This window comes from Delphinapterus leucas, chromosome 7 (assembly GCF_059928025.1).
Source record: "Delphinapterus leucas isolate spDelLeu-1000000601 "Yukka" chromosome 7, BTC_Dleu_Yukka2, whole genome shotgun sequence".
NCBI lineage: Eukaryota > Metazoa > Chordata > Mammalia > Artiodactyla > Monodontidae > Delphinapterus > Delphinapterus leucas.
In genome coordinates this window covers 8,608,033-8,625,306 of record NC_143135.1, presented here as the reverse complement: position 1 = coordinate 8,625,306, position 17,274 = coordinate 8,608,033, and positions in this window count along the sequence as shown.

The window sequence follows — 17,274 nt, the reverse complement described above, 5'->3', positions numbered from 1 at the left end:
AAGGCACCTTGTCAGCCAGGCAGGGCCAGAGATGGTCTCCATCTGGAGGACATGTAGGGACTATTCACTCCATCCCTAAATGTCCCCAGATGTCTAAGACCATGGCCAGGGCACTGTCAATAGCAATGCTGAGCTGAAGTCTACACTTGGCCCCCATCTGGATGAAGAAACAGGGAATGGTCACGAGGGGTGGGGAAGTTCCCTTCTGGAACTAGGCCAGACAAGCTCCTTTTTTTAAGATTATGATACATGCCTTCCTGGAATTGTTCCGTTTCCTGGAATAAATGTATGAACGCAGCTTATCTTTTTCAGCTGCACACACCTGAGCTGAATCCAACCCCGCCTAGAACTTCAATCACACAGAAAATCAACGCTGCTGGATATTGCACAGCTTAAACTAGAATGGTCTTGAGCTGGGAGGAAAAGACTGTGAAAGGAAACGGGGGACAGAGGTGCTGTTTGGGGGCTGAGAAGGGTCTAAACCCTCACCAGCGGCAGAGGGAGGCAAGACAGGGATTAGTTCACCTCCCAGAGACCCAAGGTTTTCCCCACAGACTCAGTATCGAGGCTCCTCTGTGAACTGGGCGTGAACAAGCTGGGCCCCAAGACCCAGACAGACACAGCTTCTAGAACAAGGACCAGATCCCCGCCTGTATCACTCACAGTGCCTCCCCCTCCCCATGTGCCAGACATGTAGTCTGTGGTCACAGAAAAGAGATATCCACTCTGCAAAGACCTCATGGTCCCCCAGGGAAAAGAGGCTCTTATGTAATAACAGAATCCTTATACAAGTTTTCAAACTAGCAGCTGGCGCCCGCTCTTCCCAAGACCAGCAAAGGGAAATGAGGGGGCCAATCCACTACGGATTTTCCCTTATCAGTCAAGAGGACATAGCGTAGACATCACGGAGCCCAGGCTGGGTGTGCCCGGCCTTCTAGATGGATTCCAGCACCTCACTCTTGGTTTCATCTGCACTGCTCAGTCTATGATTCACTGACCAAACTTTGATCAAAACTCCAAAGCCTGAGAAGGGGACCACAGTATGCAGTTGGCCCATCACACATGGAAGCAGGAAATTAATTTATGTTCACATAAATACCTGGACACAATTGTTCATGGCAGCTTTATTTGTAATAGCCCAAAACTGAAAACAACTAAAGTTATCCTACAACAAGCGAACTGTTAAATAAGCAGTGATACATCCATATCAAGGAATATTACTCAGCAATAAAAAAGGAACAAACTGTTGATGCAGGCAACAACTTGGATGGATATCGAGGGAAATATGTTGAGTGAAAAAAGCCAATCTCAAAACTTCACATGTGTGATTTTATTTATACAGCATTCTCAAGAAAGACAAAATTATAAAGGACAGATAAGCATTTTCCAGGGGTTAGCCATGGTAGGAGGGAGAGGAAGAGCTGTGATTATAAAGAGGTAGCTTGAGGGAGAGCTTTGTTGTAACGGAACCGTCTGTCTTCTGGTGGTTATGGTGGTTACATGAATCTATACCTGTGATAAAATGACATAAAACTGTACACACACTTATGCCGATGCCAATTTCCTGGTTCTGTTATTGTACTATAGTTTTGTTCGACGTAACTATTGGGGGAAACTGGCTAAAGATAACAGGGCTTCTCTGTATTATCTTTGCAACTTCCTGTGAATCTCTCAACTCTTTTCAAAAGGGTTTGTAGCCACTGGACAGCAACAAAGATCCTGGATAGAAGGGACGTGATGGAGGCAAGGCTCACATGTGCCCAGACTTATGCCTGAGGGTATTTCCCAAACCTTGGTGCAGGTAAACAGCGTCAGACGTAGACTCACAGTCTCATTAAGTGCAGGAAGCAGATCAGAGTTCAGGGATTTTCTAAGACCACTGGGATTCAAGGAGCAGGGGACCAGAGAACAGGGAGCTGCAGAGAAAGAGGCCCCCAAAACTGCATAAAAATGTCCCTTGGAAGAGTGAATGCGAACGTAAACTATAGATGTCAGGTGATAATGATCTGCCAATGTGGGTTCATCGATAATATAATACCTAGAGCAACCACCAAAAAAACTACAAAAACACTATAGATCATAGAATTCTAAACATGTTCAGGTAAGACATACAAAGGCAAGAAAAGTGAAGCAGAAGAACAAATACAGAAGGAACAGAGAAAGTGTTCAAAACAGTGTAATGGCAGACCCATGCCCCTAACATATCAACAATTACATAAAATACAAATGGCTTAATAAATCAATTAAAAGAGAGATCGAGGGCTTCCCTGGGGGCGCAGTGGTTGAGAGTCCGCCTGCCGATGCAGTGGACGCGGGTTCGTGCCCCGGTCCGGGAAGATCCCACATGCCGCGGAGCGGCTGGGCCCGTGAGCCATGGCCGCTGAGCCTGCGCTCCGCAACGGGAGAGGCCACAGCAGTGAGAGGCCCGCGTACCGCAAAAAAAAAAAAAAAAAAAAAAAAGAGAGAGAGAGATCGATAGAATGGATTTTAAAAAAAGCATGTTGTCTACAAGAAACTCACTTCAAGTATTGATATAATGATATGCGTAGGTCAAACGTAAACAGAGAGAAAAATATACACACACAAACATTACTCAGAAGAGAGCAGGGAGACCATAATAATATCAGAAAAAGTAGACTTCAGAGCAAAGAAAATGACCAGGGACAGAGAGGAACATTTTATAATAATACAGGGGTCAATCCACCAAGAATATTTACCAATCGCAAATATGAATGTACCAAACAGCAGAGCTTCAAATACATGAGGTGAAAACTGATTGAGGTGAAAGAGGAAATATATTTCTTATAGTGCAAGAGTGCTGGCAATGAAGTCTCCTACGTGTTATTTATCAGAATACATTTTTCTTTCACTTTTGCTCTTGAAAAATATTTTAGCTGGATACGTACTCTGATTTCTCATTTTATTTTTCATCACTCTACAGATGTTAATTGTCTTCTGGCTTATTCTGTTTCTGGTGATAAACTCTTCTACTGTGTTTTGTTTTGTTTTGTTTTGTTTTTTGCGGTACGCGGGCCTCTCACCATTGTGGCCTCTCCCGTTGCGGAACACAGGCTCCGGACGCGCAGGCTCAGCGGCCATGGCTCACGGGCCCAGCCGCTCCGCGGCACGTGGGATCTACCCGGACCGGGGCACGAACCCGCGTCCCCTGCATCGGCAGGCGGACTCTCAATCACTGCGCCACCAGGGAAGCCCTGTTCTACTGTTTTTAATGTGTCTTTTTCTCTAGCTGATTCTAAGGCTTTTCTCTTTAACGTTTTGCTTTTCGACAATTTGGTTGTGCTGCTGACTTTGTGTGATTTTCTTTGTTTTTGTCCTGCTTGGGACTTGTTGAACTTTGCAAACTTTGAATTTATATTTTTCCTCAGATTTGTAAAATGATTGGGTCCTTGGTGGCCTTGGTGAGCTGCTGAACTGAATCTGAGTCACCTGCCTCTGTCTTTTTGTTACGGAGACACCGACTATCCAGGCTGTCAAAACCCCCTTTAGTTAAGTTCTGCTTCTTGCAGCCCAATGTGTCCTCCAGGGGCAATGAACTCCTGGATCCACGTGCTCCAAGGCCCCCACCTCCTGAAGCCTTGCCCTGTGGAGCGCAGCACCCCATTTGGCCTCCCCCATGGCTTCTGACCTAATATTTCCTGGAGTTTTTATTATGGCCTAGGTAAGTGCACTCGGGGCTGGCACCTCTGTGCCTCTAAAGGCCCCCCTTCCTGGAGTAGGAATAGTTGTCCAGGTTTTTGTTGAAAGAGACCTTGGTTTTCTCAAGCAGGAGCAGATCATAAGGTCTCCCTCTTACTCTGACTGCTTTTAGGTGGCTTTGAAGCCTCGGTGATTCCATGTTTTGATGTAGGTAACTATTGACCTTTCCAATTAAAGCAAACCTTTAGTCTCCCTTAAAAGAAAAGTTTAGTGTTTAAAGCTTTTTAACAGTGTCAGAAGGAAAGTGAAAGCAAAATTCTTAACTTTAACATAAAACTGGGTTCAGGAACAGCTGAACCCCAGACACAGCCCTGGCTTCCAGATGGCTTCGGTAAGTGCCCTGAAAGTTCCCATCACTGACTCTGTGGTGAGAGGGCAGCTCCGCTCATATTAAGGCCTCAGTCTGGCTGCCAGAGCCTGTCTTGAGAAGACTTTCATGCGAAAATACATTTGGTGTTTGAAAGTTCCTTTTCCTGTAGGACCGTGAGGTCTTTGGGCAGAGAGAGCCTCCTCTCTGCATCCAGCTCAGTGAGGGGCAGGGACCTCCGCGGGGAGGAGCGCGGCGGGTGCTGTGGGCGACGTGTCAGGGGGGTGAGGGGGGTACCCTGGGACTTGGGGAGTGAGCGCATCCCACCTATTCTGCCTCAGCCACTGGCTGGAGTTTGGTGCCTCCTCCATCCCCCAAGGCATTTGTCCTGCCCTGGAAAGCGCATTTGCATTTCAGTATTCTGACTCTGAAATCTCCCCTCCCAAGTAGCCCAATGTTTCTGAATGAGAGAAGTTTCAGTGGGCGGCAGGCTCCTTTTGCGGTGTGCAGCTGGGAAGGAACAAGCTCGATTCCTGCCATTACTGAAAATCAACCAGTTCCGGGGAGAGGTGTCTCGGATTTCACAGGAAGGGGGAAGCGGGCAGCATCTAGCCTTGCTCTGTGCTGCTCTGTGCCTACGTCCTGCTCCATTTCCTTTCCAAGTAGAGACACAGCTGAAGTCTTGCCTTTCCACTGGCTGCTGTTGTCAGTGCCCTGGCCATGGTCTTAGACATCTGCGGACATCTAGGGATGAGTCCTTACATGTTCTCCAATGAGGACCGTCTCTGGCCCGGCCCTGGCTGACGGGGCGCCTTGGGGTGAGAGAGTCTGCAGAGGAACTGGGCAGGAGTCTTGGCCCCTTCGGCCTCCAGCCCCCCCCCCCCCCCCCGGCCTGCACAATTGCTTTGCTCCTGTTCCAAGCCAGGCCCCTCACTGGATGCTGGAGATGCGGGGAGGGAGGGACGAGCACGTAGGATCCTGCCTGAGATCTAGTCCTCACTCCTCTGGGACTACCAGATGGAATGACACTATCTTTCTATGCCCAAATTGGCCATGGCTCAGCTGCCCCTGGGTTGAATGCTGAAAATTAGCCACCTCAACTGTTAGGTCAGTGAAACTACTGTGCATGATACTATAACGGCAGATACATGTCATTACACACGTCCAAGTCCGTAGAACGTACAACACCAAGAGTGACCCGTAAGGTGAACTATGGACTCCGGGTGTTTATAATGTGTCTATATAGATCCATCATTTGTAACTGTAAGGTCGGATCTTAACAAACGGCACCGCGAAACAGAGGAAAGCTTCAAGTGAGCTTTATTAGGGAGCGCTCCCGGGCGAGGTTCACTGGTCCGAGAGAAAGGGGCCAGAGAAGTCGCGCCCGGGCGAGGGTTTGGGCAGAATTTATAGGGGAAGAAGGGAAAGGGGTGTGGTGAATCCGGGAGGGCGCAGGGTATTCCTTATTTGGTGGTCTTTTCGGGTATCGTGGCAATATCTGGTGCCGGTTGCATTAGTCTTGGGACTGTTAGTCCCACCCCTCGAAAGGCGGGAAGGCTGGGCCGGGTGGAAAGTCCCCAGGTCAGTTTCTGGAACTGGGTGGTCCGGAAAGTTTTGGTCTGATGCAACCTGTGAGTCTGATTGCGTTCCCCTGCCTCGGGCCAGTTGGCCTTACAGTAACCAAATGTACCATTCTGGCCTGGCGTGCTGATAACGGGGGAGGCTCTGCATGCTGTGGGCGTGGACAGGGGATGAACGGAGATCTCTGTACCTTCTCAGTTTTGCTGTGAATCTAAACTGCTCTTACAAAATAAAGTTGTTTTGGGTTTTTTTTTGGTTTTTTAAAATTAGCTGCCTCGGACTATTCCTCTGCTAATTCCCGGCATGTGCTGGGTGTGGCCTCAGAAGGGCCCGATCCCCATGTGCTCCTGCTTCCCCAGTGGCCTCTGCCACCAGGGACCCTCCTGAATGGCCACTCTATCTGGCCGTCCTCCATGGTGTCACCACAGCCACTACCACTCTGGCTTGAGGATTAGGGACATCACCCTCCGCTGGGCTCTACCTTCCCAAGCCTGCAAAAGCTGGTGGGTCCCTTGATCCCCCAGTGCAGTGGAGACCAGGCTGGAACAATTCCCAAGACTCCTCTGGAAGCTCAGGGCTATAAGAAGGTTATAGAACAAGGAGAGTCACTTACAATTGCTGCTTATCAAGTGGGGCCCTGCTCAGATCCCCAGGCTGAAATGTCAGCCTCCATTTGGGGGTTCCAGAAAGGTCCGTGCCTACCTTGTTTCAGGGCTCCCTTTGGCTCAGCGGGCCCTGCTGCTCTATGCAGAGCCCAGGCCCAATAACCAGACGAAGGAGAGAGAGGAGGAGGCCTTCTCATTTCTTACAGTCTAAGGCTCCCCTCCCCAGACCTCATTTCCGGTCCAGGACCTATGGCTCCAGAGTCATGGACAGTGTGTGCTTGGTCTGCACGACCAGGTCACATTCCCATGAAGAGTCTCAAGTGTCCATGTATCTGCCCTTCGTGGGGATTCTCACAGTTACAATTGAACATTGATCCATGCGGCTAGTTTACTAATATCCCACTCCCCGCTACAACTACAGGGGTCCCAAGAGCTGGGACTGTCTAAGCTTGTTACCATCAGACCGCAGCATCAGTCACAATGTCTGGCCTACTATAGGTGCTCAATAAACAGTTGTTTCCCTTATTAATAAATTTACTAACCGATACATTAAAAACACAACGATTCTCTGCAACTGTGAGAAAAATTTTGATATGAAAATTTTTAAAATTGAAGCCATCATTATACAGGTTACCATCCACCAGATGTGTGTTGCTGTGAAGCTTAAAAATATGCTGGACTGGTTCCAGGGCGCTGCCCTCTGGACTGACTTCTATGAACTGGATTCCGCTAAAATGTGAAAAGTATATGTGTACATATAAGTAATAAAAAGCATGCTTTACTTTTTCATAATAAACTCATAAAATGGCTGAGCTATCTCTGGACAATCCTTGGTCTCAGCAAAACTTGTTTTTAGGACTATAACTTGCTTTCAAGAGCGTGCATATATTTCCACAGCCTGATTTTTTTTGTTTGTTTGTTTTGTTGTTTTTTTTTTGCGGTACGCGGGCCTCTCACTGTTGTGGCCTCTCCCGTTGCGGAGCACAGGCTCCGGACGCGCAGGCTCAGCGGCCATGGCTCACGGGCCCAGCCGCTCCGCGGCATGTGGGATCTTCCCGGACCGGGGCACGAACCCATGTCCCCTGCATTGGCAGGCGGACTCTCAACCACTGCGCCACCAGGGAAGCCCCCACAGCCTGATTTTTACGTCAAGAAAAGTTTAAGAACATGGTGATTGGTGCTGGAGAAATAGGAACCTTGGGGCCTGCATGGTATGACTAGGGTTGCCCTTCTGACGTCATTCTGTCACTTTTGTAAGACAGCATGTCCGTCCCCACTCTGGGGACTGTGGGACAGCTGGCAGGTCACAGGGAAGTCCTCGATGCTGCCCCTCCTGCCTCGTGGATGTCTGGGTGTTTCCCTCTGTGTGCGTCCACCAGAGTGTTCTTTTTTTTCCCATGGAAAGGCATTTGATTTTAAATATAGCAGCGTGTACATGTCAATCCCAAACTCCCAATCTATCCCTCCCCCCGACCCTTCCCCCCTGGTAACCATAAGTTTGTTCTCTAAGTCGGAGAATCATCAGATCATTCCGAAGGTTGTTGAGATCTGAGTCAACAGGGACATAGGAGGAGCATGGGAACTCTCAGGGCTGCCAGCTGACTGGATGTACCACAGAGCCATCCTCCAGGGTGAGACCCTATGCTCCCTGCGCTTGGAGGACGGGTACTTGGGGGAGTCACTTGCCAGGGTGACAGGAGTGCTGAGGCCATCTGGAGATCCATGGCAGTCTCGCCTGCTGCAGGGAAAGGACCATCGTCCTCACAGCCAGGTCACGTGGAGAGCTGCCAAGGTCATCACCAGACACAGCCATCAGTTTCCCTGCAGGTTTTGGGGGAAGGCCCCCAACCCTGGGGCCTGAATTTGCCATACTGAATTCAGTTTTCAGCATTTTGTCCCATTCGAGGTGCTGTCCCAAACAACACTGGCATTCAATCTCTTTTAAAGCATTTTAGTAAAAATTAGTCCTGCCATGGCTTTCAGCTCTCTGGGAGGGCATGGAAGAAATGGAGCTTGGGATGGGTAAGTCTTGGTGTGAGTGTGTTTGTGTGAGAGGGCGTGTGTAGGTGGGATCCTGGGTTGTTGGCTGGTGCCGGGGGTGGCCGCGGTGGATGGGCTCTTTGGAATAACTGGTCAGAGTGGGAATGGGGGAAGCAGTAGGAGGTCAGGAGAGGGATGCTGAAGTGGGACGTGGGGGACTTGCAAACGAAGGCCAAGGGGGTCAGCTTTCCTGGGAGCTTTGGGAAGGCTTGGGGGGCAGAGGGCTCTGTGTCCAACCTCAGGGCAGATGTTGCCGCCATCAGACTACTCTCTCCACACCCTTCCTCTTGGCTTTGCTCTCTGGGCAACTCTAGCCAGCCTCTTTCTTTGAGATTTTCCAGAAGAGAGTCATGCTCGGTCCTATCCACATTCTCCTGCTGCTTGAAAAACAAAAGGGACAGAAGCTAGGGTCTCCCAAGAATTCCCCAGGTTCCGCGAGCTCTCTAAGCAAGAAACCACACCCTGGGGCAGTAGGCTGGCACCATGTCTGAAAGAGGTGGCTGCTCTTACCTATCTTTAACTCTAATCAAGAGATGTTTTTCAAATTAGCAAACTGAATGCTGGAACTGGTTTTTCCTTGGAAAAATTAAGGACTTAAAAATCAGGATAACAGGGGCTAGACAAGATCTCTCATTGGTGAAACGAGTGCCATTCAGGAGATGTACGCTGGCTAAAATATGTTAGAGCCACTCTCCACCCTGGCAGGTGCAGAGGGTGAGAGAGGAAACTGTTTCTCTAGGGGTGCCACCTGGAGCTTGATCCCCAGCGTGCCTGTGCCGGGCTCTGGATTGGATTCTGGTTGCCTGATGCTATCTGGGCACCCGAACCCTGCCTTGAGTGAGCCTGTCATGCAGCGTGTGGTCAGAGCCCCTGAAAGGACGAGGGCTGTGTCTTCATTCTGCCTTCAGAACAGGCTGGACGGACGGCTCAGTGCTTCTTTGGTGAACACATGTTTAATAAATGCCTAGGTGTGTGATGGAATTTGGTCTGAGATTTGCTTTCATCATAACCTGAGGGGGAGGCTTGGGAGCCATCTAACATGAGCTCATGTGAACGTTCCAGTGGTTTCCGCTATTGACCAAACAGAAGCCCAAGAGCTGTACCTGAGCTGATGGCTCAGCTGGATTTGCTCAGAGAGCCGGTTCTGCACCCACCCTGGGCCCCTCACAGATGCTGGAGCTCTTCCTCTTCATCTTGTGGGCCCTCAGTGCAGACAGGACATCTGGCCTGGTGAGGGGTGGAGGTGGAGGGGACAGAACCCTCTTCTCTCTCCCTACTCCTGATGGCTTCTAAAGAAACAGGCATCTGAGACATGAAAAAAATAAATGAAAAGTTTGGATTCAAAGATTTTATTTTCCAAATAGTAGTGGTAGACTGGAGAATCAGATCTTATGAGAGATGTGAGTTCCAGTCTCTAATGCCAGTCAATGAATATCCTCTGGGACAAGACCCAGGACCTCAGCAGCTTTCCAGGGGCCAAAGCTTGGTGCTGGCCCTGCCCCCTCCCCTGGGTGCCCTGAACCAATCACGCTTGTCTCACCCACACATCCCTCCGAGTGAAACTGCCTCTCCTGTCAGGTTTGAACTATGTGACCACGCTGCCTCCTGCAGAGCTGATTGGCCTAGTGGGATCACCTGACCCAAGGACAGCCAATAGGTAGGCGGAGATAGGATGCGACGAGCTGAACCAATCAGATTCTCTCTCGTGAACTTGCACTGGGAGCCGCAGGCAGCTTGAGAGATGGAAGTGAGTGGATGCAGGAAGAGTAGCCTCTAGAGGGCATGTGCAATCAGACCTTGGGGGTAGATGGCTAACCCAAGTGGTGAGGAAGCAGGAGCGGGGGCGTGAAAGTAACAAGGCACATGAAAGATGTGGAGAGCAGAGGGAGGTCATGACGCTAATGGTTCCTGGAATCCAGAGGAACAGGGAGTTACTGGAGGAACTGGGAGCCAGCAGTCACTGGTGGCTGAGTCATGTTTGTGGTTGAGAATCTTCAACGCAATTCCAGCTGCTGAGGTCCCGGGCTCTGGCAGGCGGATGGTTCTGGTTCTTATCCATCACAGGTGTGTCTCCCCTGCCCCTCCTGTACCCTCACACCATAAAAAGAACACAGCCCTCCAAGAGGAAACCTGACAATAGCAGTGAACAGCCCAGACGCACCTCAGTGTAGCTGGGAAGGAGCCTGTATTAGTCAGCTCTGGTGCCATAACAACACACCACAGACTGGGTGGCTTAAACAACAAACATTTATTTCTCACAGTGCTGGAAGCTGGGAAGTTGAAGATCAAGGTGCTCCCAGATTCAGTTCCTGTGAAAACCCTCTTCGTGGCTAGCAGATGGCTGCCTTCTCACTGTGTCCTCACAAGGAGGAGAGGGAAAGAGAGAGCTCTGGTCTCTCTTCTTCTTATAAGGGCACTAATCCCATCATGGGGGCGTCCAACCTCATGACTTCATCTAAATGTAATTACCTGCCAAAGCCCATCTCCAAATCCCATCACATTGGAGGCTGGAGCTTCAACATGTATTTTGGGGGAACACATTCAGTCCATAACAGAGCTGAACTGTGTCTTTAATAGAATTCACGCTAGTCTGCATTTCCCAAAATAACTCTTCCTGTGCTTTTATTTAGCTCCATTAAAGTAAGCCTAAGGACTTCTCTGGTGGTCCAGTGGTTAAGACTTCGAGCTTCCACAGCATGGGACACAGGTTCCATTCATGGTCGGGAAACTAAGATGCCGGATGCCTCATGGTGCCGCCAAAAAAAATAAATAAAATTTTTTTAAAGCCTAAAGGATGATGAAATAGTGAAATTAATAAAGCAAACTCCATGCCTGCTGGCTAAGTAAGATTCCTCTGTACTAAATGGCTGCTGTCAGGACAATTCCTTGAACTTAACTGCTTTTCCTGCTTGCTTCGGGCTGGCAGGATCCCAATGAGCTGGCGGCCAGACACCTACTGTCACGCCTACAGCCATGACCACAGGAGTGACCTGCAGCAGAGGAGAAGGGGAGGTCACACCATCAGAGTCCGACCACGGATATGTACGCCAAGAACCTCCATTTCCGGAAAGACCCATCTGGCCCTTGTCCTCTTCAGAGCAACCACAGAGGAAACAAATATTGGCAGAGAAGGGAAACTCAATAGCCCTATGGGTACAACACATCCACAGCGGGTGGGTGCCCAGGTGATGTAGGTCAGGCCTGACCGACTGGGAGCCTGGAAGCCAGTGTAGAGTGTTGGAAAGCACCCCTGCGACCTCTCACTACCCAGAGCTTGAGGGCAGGGGGCTCGCCTGGATTGTTCTCTGTCCCAGGTGCTCAGCCACCGCCAGGCACATAGTAGGCTCGTGATTTATCTGCTGAACAATTGTCTTGACTCTGAGTAGCACTGAGGCTCTGCGTTTACGAGATAAGATTACCTGGCTTGTATGCTGTCGGGGAGGGAGAGATGCCTGCCCCCCTCTATCCCTCTTGAATTCTTGTGGCTGAACTAATAATATAATCGACTCAAGACAGACTCCTGGAGAAAAAGAAAGAAATCTTAATGCGTGCTCACGGAGGCCTCGTGGAAATGGGACCGAAGAAGTGGCCAAAGCAGGCCGCTTTTATACTTCTTTAGACAAAGGAACAATAAATTTATGAGAAATTGACAGGACAAAAAACAGGTTTTGCAAACTATGGCACGTGGGTCAAATCGAGCCCACCACTTGTTTTTGTAAAAAACACTTCATTGGAACACAGCCTTGTTCACTCCACTACATATTGTCCATGGCTGCTCTGGGGGCTACAAAGCTACAATGGAAGAGACAGAGACCATCTGGGCCACAAAGCCTGAAATATTGACTGTGTGGCCCTTTACAGGAAGAGTTTGCCTGACCCTGACATGACCCTGACCCTGACATGACCCTGACCCTGACATGACCCTGACCCCGACATGACCCAGGTTTTTTCCTCCACCTGGTTCACACTGCTTGTTCCTTCTGTCTATAGTCCTATCACCCCTGTTTCCCAGTAAGCCCCAGCTCATTTTCCAGTTTCAGATTAATCAAAAGAATTAAATCAGACTCAGCTCAGGTGTCCAGGTGTCCTGTGAAGCCTTCCTTGATCAGGGCCTTTGGAGCAGAACCCACGTGGGTTCCAGTCCCACCTCTGTACCATGGCTGTCATGGTCTAGAGACTCAGCACCTAATTGTTTAATGAGTGTGGACAAGCTGCTTCAGTGCTGTGAGCCTCCGATTCTCCATCTGTAAAGTGAGGATAGTAAAACCTGCCTCTGGGGCTGTGGGAAGGGCCCATCTCAGGGCCTGGTGGCCAAGGAGGGCTCGCCAACTGGGCCGAGCAGCATGGCCATGCTCACGCCCTCGGCCACGCCCCCTAACCGCACTGGGTCTGCAGAGCCCGTCTCCCCACCCCCATCCCCTTCGACTGTGACAGCAAAGGCAGGGGTTCTGTCTCTGCTGCTTAGGCTTGTTTATGCCTCTGTCTCCACCCCAGCCCAGGATGCCCAGCCACTGTCTGCTGAGGTTCCGGGGGGGCTCATTCTCTGTGTGGCCTCAAGCAAGTCCCTCCTCTTCTCACCTGCTTTTATCACGTATAAATTGAAGGGATTGGGCCTGGTGTTGTCCACGTTCTCCCAGCTCTAAACTCTCTGCTTCGCATCTAAAGGGGACCCTGGCCTCCTGCCTCACCCAGGCTTCCAGGCAGCTGGGACGGGAAGGCCGGGTGATGGCTCCTGGAACCCTCAGGGAGGGGCCGGTGGGCCTGCTGGAAGCAGCACAACTCACAGGAAGCCTGCGGTGTAATGCCAACCTCTGAACAGCCCGTTCATCTAATGACCAGCTTCGAAATTCACTTGTGGGTGTGCGTTTAAACTTTAGTTCACCGGTTTGATTTTCTTTGCAAAAGGGCATTTTTAAAAGTCTCTGCCCCAGCTCGCTCCAGCTATAGGAGCAGGGATGGGGGCAGAGAGACCCCCTTCTGAGTCAAAACCAGGAGGGGCAGCACCAAGCTTTGCCAGGGCTGCAGATCATAACGAGAAGGGGTGGGTGGAGTAAACAAGATCAACATAGGCATGAAAATATGTCTCCAAGAATGTATTCTATTTCATGAGAAAAACACATTGTCTCCTCCATCTCCGCTCCCGGGGATCCCCCAACCCCGAGTCTCTCCTTCTGGGTTCATTTTCCCTTTTCTGTCCCTCAGCTCTGAGATGGGCTTCTTCCTTTCCTGGGTAGAGGGCGACCTCTCCTACGTTGCTGTGAGGTACTTGGACAACAGCTGGGCAATTTCTTATGATAACCGTTCACCTCCCATATGACCCCACAATCCTACTCTTAGGTGTTTACCCAAAAGAAATTAAACTCTATGTTCATGCATACAAAACAAACCTGTATGGGAACATCTATAGTGGCTGTAATCATTATTGTCAAAAATCAAAAACCACGCAAACGTCCTTCAGGTGGTGAATGAACAAAGGGTGGGACGTCCAACCAACGGGATACCACTCAGCAGTGAAAAGGAGCAAAGCCCTGTCACTACTATATTTTGCTACAACATAAATGAACTTCAAACGCATTCTGCTAAGTTAAAGGAACCAGACACAAAAGGCAACCTTCTGTATGATTCTGTTTATATGACATTCTGGAAAAGGCGAAACTATAGGGACAGAAAAAAGATCACAGGAGCTGGGGGTTAGGGGTTGGTTGACAACAAAGAGACGTGGGGGAACTTTAGGGGTGAGGGAACTCTCCTATATCTGTATTGTGGTGATGGTTACACGACTATATGTGTTTGCCCAAAGTCAAAGAACTGTATACTAAAAAGCGTAAATTTTACTGTTCGTAAATTGTTCCTCAATAAGCCTAATTTTTAAAAATGGATTTGAAAATAAACCTACATATTTACACATATGCATACATGTGTATACACACCTGCTGTACAGCTGTTTTAATGGTTACATAACGTGCCGTTAAATGCAGGTATCCAGCTCCCTGCTATTGAGTGGTTTCCCGAAGGAAAGGGGGCTGGTCCAGCACCTGGCCCAGCGCTGCACCAGCGCCTCCCCGGGCCCTCCTTCAACCCATCCTTCCACGGCCCGGGAGGTAGGGATTCTTACCTGCTCTGCAGAGGGTGCAGCTGAACTAGCGAGGGGGAGTCACCTGTGCAAGTGGCACAGTTAGTGAGCAGAAGACCCAGGATTCCAAACTGGTTCTGTCTAGTTGGGAGGCCCACGCGCCTTCCCTTACGCTGTGCTATTTGAAGGAGATAGCTGTTCCTCACTCTTGTTTGTCCCTCCAGAGCAGCTAATACGTAGGAGATTGGACCCATGAAGGGGTGCCTCCCAGGTACAGCGGGTTGCCTGGAACTGAACCCCACTCTCTGATGGAATGAAGGTCAACGGTCTCTCCACGAACTCACTGCTAACGAGGACTAGCCGTTGGTACACCCTGCAGGGGAGAGCACGATGCATTCAGGAAGTGGCGGTTGAGTGCCCGTTGTGCCAGGCACTGAAGTGAGAGCACGCACACGATCGTACAGCCGTTCCTACTCTCCACCTCAGCCCTGGTGCTTAAACAGAGCACCTGTCCTCACCTGAGGGAGCCAGATGGACCACACAGCCACATCCCAAAGGGAAGGCCCAGGGCTCACAACCAAAAGCAGAAATCTCCAACCGGTCTCCAAGTCTCAGTCTCGGCTTGGCCTGAGACAGGAAAACCAGAGACAGGCAGAGGTGAGCCCTCGCAGGGAACATTCTAAAACCTGACCCTCAAGGAGCCCCAGTCCAACCTGCAGGCTCCCTGTGTTCATCACTGGTAGGAAACAGGGGGCAGGGAGCTCTCCTCGCACCGGGGAGAAGCCCCTCTCTTTCCTGAGACAGCTGGGCTGGAAAGGAGCTCTTCAGAGACAAAGAAGAGAAGGACGGGGGTCCAGGAGGCGGTGTGGGTGGGCGTGCAGCATGGGAGTGGGTCGGAGTGATGTACACAAGCTGGGTGTGAGTGCATTGTGTGCACAGAGCATGTGTGTGTCAGCGAGTGAATCTCTGGCTCCCAGGAGGTCTAAAATGTCTCCTAAAGGGCCACCCGCCCCGTACCCAGGCCCGTGTGTCTCTCGTGAGGGATGGAGCTCCGAATGGCACAGCTCAACGTGCCAGACGCAGTGCTCAACACTTGACCCACTTCATCCATCACTCCTTGGAGTAAGAACTGTCACTGCCCCACTTGACAGATGAGCAGACTGAGTCCCAGGGAGGTAAGGTAACTTGCCAAAGATCCTTACCTAGTGAGTAGAAGAGCAAGACTGAAACCTAGGTCTGAACATTTCCAACATTACGCCCTTAACGATCCCAGAACATCCCAGGCAGTCCTGTGGCAGCTCAAGTCTGGGCTCCAGGCCAAGATCCGGGCTGGGGATCACAGTGCGGTTAGAGTTGGCAGTGGGGCAGTGCCCTCCTGGAGTTTACAAGAGCAGGAGGTAGGTGGCCCTGGTCACACTCAGAATGCGAGATACGCCCTTGACGCAGGAGTTCTATTTCAGGAACACTCTGAGGCCAGCCAGCACGCCACCTCCCCGTCACTCAGCTGAGCCAACTCACCCAAGCAGGGGGCTGAGCTGCCGTGGGGGGGCAGAGAGGAGACATGGTTGAGAGCAAAGCCTTTGACTACAGAAGTCAAGACTCAACTTGGCCCAAGATGGGACAATTTTAACATCAAAAAGAATAACTACACATAGATGGAAAAAATCCAGTAATTGAAATCTGTGTGCTTATCATGATATTTTTAAAAAATCTGTCACCTTTGGAGGGTGCAAAAGACTCACCATGTCATTTGAAAAACCGGTAAACAAAGGAAAAGCATTTCCTAAATGACCTATACTCAGGGAACCAAATGAAAAACTACAAGAAAATGCAAAGTCACAAAACAGCACTGAAAAGGGAGCCATACCTATGTATGCAAATGAGCAGAAAAATTATCTGGAAGGACACACACCAGGCTGTATAAAGGAGGATGGAGCATGGAAAGAGACTTTAGCCTTAATGCCAGCAGTTTCAATCTGGGTTGGGTTGGGTTGGGTTGGGTTGTTCCTGTTGTTAACAAGGAGAATGTATTCACATATTTCTTGTGGAATCAAAGAAATTGATTGTTTTTAAGGTAAGGCTTTGGAGTCAGACTCCCCTAAGTTCAGATCCCCGCTGCACCTCTTGGGAAGGTCCCTTTACTGGAGCATCAGTGCCCTCAGTGCACACTTGGGGGTAATTATTCCTGCTTCACAGGGGCGTTGCACAGATTCGAGAAAAGCCTTTCTCGTGCTGCAGGCTGCAGCGAGCACTCAGGAAGTGTGGCTAGTTTTGAGCCACAAGGAAGAAGGAGCATGTGGGTGGAAGGAGGATGAAAGGATGCAGGGAAAAGCAAAGGGCTGGCGATGTTTGGAGATGAGACGGGGACAAGGACGTCTCTGGCGGCCCCCACCTGGGCCCACCACTGTGAACCATTTCCCTGGTCGCACCGACGAGGACAGTGGGACGGAGGAGGTGGGCCTGGGCACTGGGCAGAGGCTGCCCTCCCAAGCCCACCACTCCTGCCCCCTCAGGACGGCCGAGAGGAGCACTCCTCACCCCACCCGGCCCCGCAGGACTCAGCTTGTCACCGTGCCCCTCTGTGCCAGAGCTGCAGACCAACAAGGAAACCCCCCAGAATCACCACCAACAGAGCTACTTTCAAAATAAAAGCTTATGTAAGTTTGGGCTTCCCTGGTGGCGCAGTGGTTGAGAGTCTGCCTGCCGATGCAGGGGACACGGGTTCATGCCCCGGTCCGGGAAGATCCCACATGCCGTGGAGCGGCTGGGCCCGTGAGCCATGGCCGCTGAGCCTGCGCATCCGGAGCCTGTGCTCCGCAACAGGAGAGGCCACAGCAGTGAGAGGTCCGCGTACCGCAAAAAAAAAAAAAAAAAAAAAGCTTATTGTAAGTTTGGACTGACAGAGGCCATCCTTCTGTCAAGATGGTGTCTGTGTGTTGCTGCCTGGTTGT